Genomic DNA, 4,699 nt, shown 5'->3' on the forward strand with positions numbered 1-4,699 from the left:
ACGGGCACGCACACACACATACCACTTTCTATGAATGAAGCCAGAGGCCCTCCGTGTGAGTCCAGAACCTTATAGAAGAATCCTGTTCTGTTCTTTTCTTTTCTGGCCTTCTAGGACCTGGCCTGGCTTGTGACATCACCAGGCGGTAAGTTAGTTAATAGACCAATAAAAAAGAGAGTTCCAAACCTCTCTGCCATTATCAGCTAGTTTTAAGTTTTCCCCTCCCCACTCAGACCACTCTCAGACAGTCTTAGAAAAGTTCTAGCTTGAGAAATTGCTCTTTGCCAAAAGAACATTTGAGTGTCTTTTTGACCATTTTAATTGAAAACAATTACAGTAAGGTACTTAATGGTTATTCAGACATGATATAATATTGAGTTATAAACAGCTGCAATGGACCTTTACTAACACAAGATAGAACCAGGGAGATTGGACGTCTGTCCATGTCCAGAGGACGTCGGGAAATGCCTTGAAAACCGGCCACTAGGGGCAACAGTAAGCGCTATTACCACCAAGTAGGCTTGGGTTTTGGAACAGCGTTGTGGACGGGGATGGCGGACGGGTATAATCCCACGACTCTGGATTACAAGGTTGTATATTGATCCCAGTCCAGGAGACTGTCCCAAACCTTAACCCTTACCATAACCATTTGGAATGAGTGCCTAGACTTAACCCTTAACTTTGAAATGGAGAAATGGAACGATGCAGAGCAGCAGGAATTAACCCAGGGTGTCAAAAACACTTTGAAATTTGGAGCAAATTCAAAATGTGATGTCTGGAGAACATGGATGAAGTGAGACTGTGAGAGATTGTTCTAAGGACAGAACACTGTTGATGTTCTGATGAAACCTGTAGTGTGATGAACTAAAGCACCCCGCCCCTACGCCAGGTGCTGAGCAATGCCAGTACATCCCCCTCTGTCCTCTGTCTCTCATCCCCAGATGACCAATCTTCTGCTTGTCTGATCAAACAGGGTGAAGGGTGCTGAGTGTGTGTCTACTGTAGGTGAAACAGAGACAATTTGTCCTCTCCTCCCACTACAGCTATCTCTAGGTCTCTTTCCTCCAGTGCTCAGCATCAAAGAGAATGAGAAAGAAGGAGAAGAGAAGAGACAAAGAGAGAGGTAACTTCACACCCTCACAGTTCACAGCATCTAATTAGATCTACTCTCTCTTTCAACATCTAAAGAACAAGTTTTTAATCATAACCAAACTCTCTCTCTCTCTTGCTCTCTCTCTCAATTCAATTCAAGGGCTTTATTGGCATGGGAAACATATGTTAACATTTCCAAAGCAAGTGAAATAGATAAAACAAAAGTGAAATAAACAATACAAATTAACAGTACACATCACACATTTAAAATGTCATATTATGTGTATATACAGTGTTGTGACGTTATGCAAATAGTAAAGTACAAAGGGGAAAATAAACAACCATAAATATGGGTTGTCCCTTTTCTTGTGGCAACAGGTCACACATCTTGCTACTGTGTAACGCACTTCTATGCGTAGTGGGTGCGGAATCAGGCGCAGGAAGCAGAGGGTAAAGGACAATGTTTTATTCCGGCGCAGGAAAATGGTCACGCCAAACACCAGGCGCAATAACAAGACTGGCCCAAAACCAGGACCCAACCAGTCCGGAGAAAAACAAAAAAAACGCACAACCACAAACATGAACAGAGGAAAATAAGGCCGCACAAAGAGCAGGCGGGCATTACCGGCTTAAACAGCCCAACTAAAACCTAAACAAGAAACAGGTGTAACCAATAAGACAAAACCAACAGAAAAGGGAAAAGAGTTCGGTGGCAGCTAGTAGACCGGTAACGACGACTGCCGAGCGCCGCCCGAACAGGAAGAGGAGCCACCTTCGGTGGGAGTCGTGGCACACTGTGGTATTTCACCCAGTAGATATGGGAGTTTATCAAAATTGGGTTTGTTTTCAAATTCTTTGTGGATCTGTGCAATTTGACGGAAATATGTGTCTCTAATATGGTCATACATTTAGCAGGAGTTTAGGGAGTGCAGCTCAGTTTTCTCATTATGTGGGCAATGTGCACATAGCCTGTCTTCTATTGTGAGCCAGGTCTGCCTACAGTGGCCTTTCTCAATAGCATGGCTATGCTCACTGAGCTTGTACATAGTCAAAGCTTTCCTTAAGTTTGCGTCAGTCACGGTGGTCAGGTATTCTGCCACTGTGTACTCTCAAATAGCATTCTAGTTTGCTTTGTATTTTTGTAAATCCTTTCCATTGTTTTCTCATGATTTGGTTGGGTCTACTTGTGTTGCTGTCCTGGGGCTCTTTTGGGTCTGTTTGTGTTTGTGAACAGAGCCCCAGGACCAGCTTGCTTAAGGGACTCCTCTCCAGGTTAATTTCCCTGTAGGTGTTGGATTTGTTATGGAAGGTTTGGGAATCTCTTCCTTTTAGGTGGTTGTATAATTTAACAACTCTTTTCTGGATTTTGATCATTAGCGGCTATCGGCCTAATTCTGCTCTGCATGCACTATTTGGTGTTTTATGTTGTACACGGAGGATATTTTTTGCAGAATTCTGTTTGCCCCATTTTGTGAATTCTTGGTTGGTGAGCGGACCCTCACTCACCACTCACTCACTCACTCACTCACCACTCACTCACTCTCTCCACTCACTCACTACAAGACCACTCACTCACCACTACCTCCAGGCCACTCACCACAAGGGCACGTTCACCACTCACTCACTCACTCACTCACTCACTCACTCAATCACACACAAACAAACAAACACCCAGACTTACTCACTTCCCTCACGCCTGACCCCTGCCCCATACAAATATTGAATTAATTAGAGGGAAATCCCAATGGTCCTCTCTCTCTCACATACACACAGATGCACACACACACAGATTGGGTGTGTAGTAGTAGAGGATTAGTGGAACTTGCTCAACGATGGGAGAGTTTCCAGAGAGCCACCCTGGGAGTAGAAGGGGTCTGGGCCTTTTATACACCTGTCAGTAGGGAACACTACTGACACCTGTCTACCTGCCTGTCTGTAGGGAACACTACTGACACCTGTCTACCTGCCTGTCTGTAGGGAACACTACTGACACCTGTCTGCATACCTGTCTGTAGGGAACACTACTGACACCTGTCTACCTGCCTGTCTGTAGGGAACACTACTGACACCTGTCTACCTGCCTGTCTGTAGGGAACACTACTGACACCTGTCTGCATACCTGTCTGTAGGAACACTATGACACCTGTCTGCATACCTGTCTGTAGGAACACTACTGACACCTGTCTACCTGCCTGTCTGTAGGGAACACTACTGACACCTGTCTGCATACCTGTCTGTAGGGAACACTACTGACACCTGTCTACCTGCCTGTCTGTAGGGAACACTACTGACACCTGTCTGCATACCTGTCTGTAGGGAACACTACTGACACCTGTCTGCATACCTGTCTGTAGGGAACACTACTGACACCTGTCTGCATACCTGTCTGCATACCTGTCTGTAGGAACACTACTGACACCTGTCTACCTGCTTGTCTGTAGGGAACACTACCGACACCTGTCTGCATACCTGTCTGTAGGAACACTACTGACACCTGTCTACCTGCTTGTCTGTAGGGAACACTACTGATACCTCTCTGCATACCTGTCTGTAGGAACACTACTGACACCTGTCTACCTGCTTGTCTGTAGGGAACACTACTGACACCTGTCTGCATACCTGTCTGTAGGAAAACTACTGACACCTGTCTACCTGCTTGTCTGTAGGGAACACTACTGACACCTGTCTACCTGCTTGTCTGTAGGGAACACTACTGACACCTGTCTGCATACCTGTCTGTAGGAACACTACTGACACCTGTCTACCTGCCTGTCTGTAGGGAACACTACTGACACCTGTCTGCATACCTGTCTGTAGGAACACTACTGACACCTGTCTGCATACCTGTCTGTAGGAACACTACTGACACCTGTCTACCTGCCTGTCTGTAGGGAACACTACTGACACCTGTCTGCATACCTGTCTGTAGGGAACACTACTGACACCTGTCTACCTGCCTGTCTGTAGGGAACACTACTGACACCTGTCTGCATACCTGTCTGTAGGGAACACTACTGACACCTGTCTGCATACCTGTCTGCATACCTGTCTGTAGGAACACTACTGACACCTGTCTACCTGCTTGTCTGTAGGGAACACTACTGATACCTCTCTGCATACCTGTCTGTAGGAACACTACTGACACCTGTCTACCTGCTTGTCTGTAGGGAACACTACTGACACCTGTCTGCATACCTGTCTGTAGGAAAACTACTGACACCTGTCTACCTGCTTGTCTGTAGGGAACACTACCGACACCTGTCTGCATACCTGTCTGTAGGGAACACTACTGATACCTGTCTACCTCCTTGTTTGTAGGGAACACTACTGACACCTGTCTACCTGCTTGTCTGTAGGGAACACTACCGACACCTGTCTAGCTGCTTGTCTGTAGGGAACACTACCGACACCTGTCTACCTGCTTGTCTGTAGGGAACACTACTGACACCTGTCTACCTGCCTGTCTGTAGGGAACACTACTGACACCTGTCACACATACCTGTCTGTAGGGAACACTACTGACACCTGTCTACCTGCTTGTCTGTAGGGAACACTACTGATACCTCTCTGCATACCTGTCTGTAGGAACACTACTGACACCTGTCTA

Source organism: Oncorhynchus masou, chromosome 6 (genome assembly GCF_036934945.1).
Source record: "Oncorhynchus masou masou isolate Uvic2021 chromosome 6, UVic_Omas_1.1, whole genome shotgun sequence".
NCBI lineage: Eukaryota > Metazoa > Chordata > Actinopteri > Salmoniformes > Salmonidae > Oncorhynchus > Oncorhynchus masou.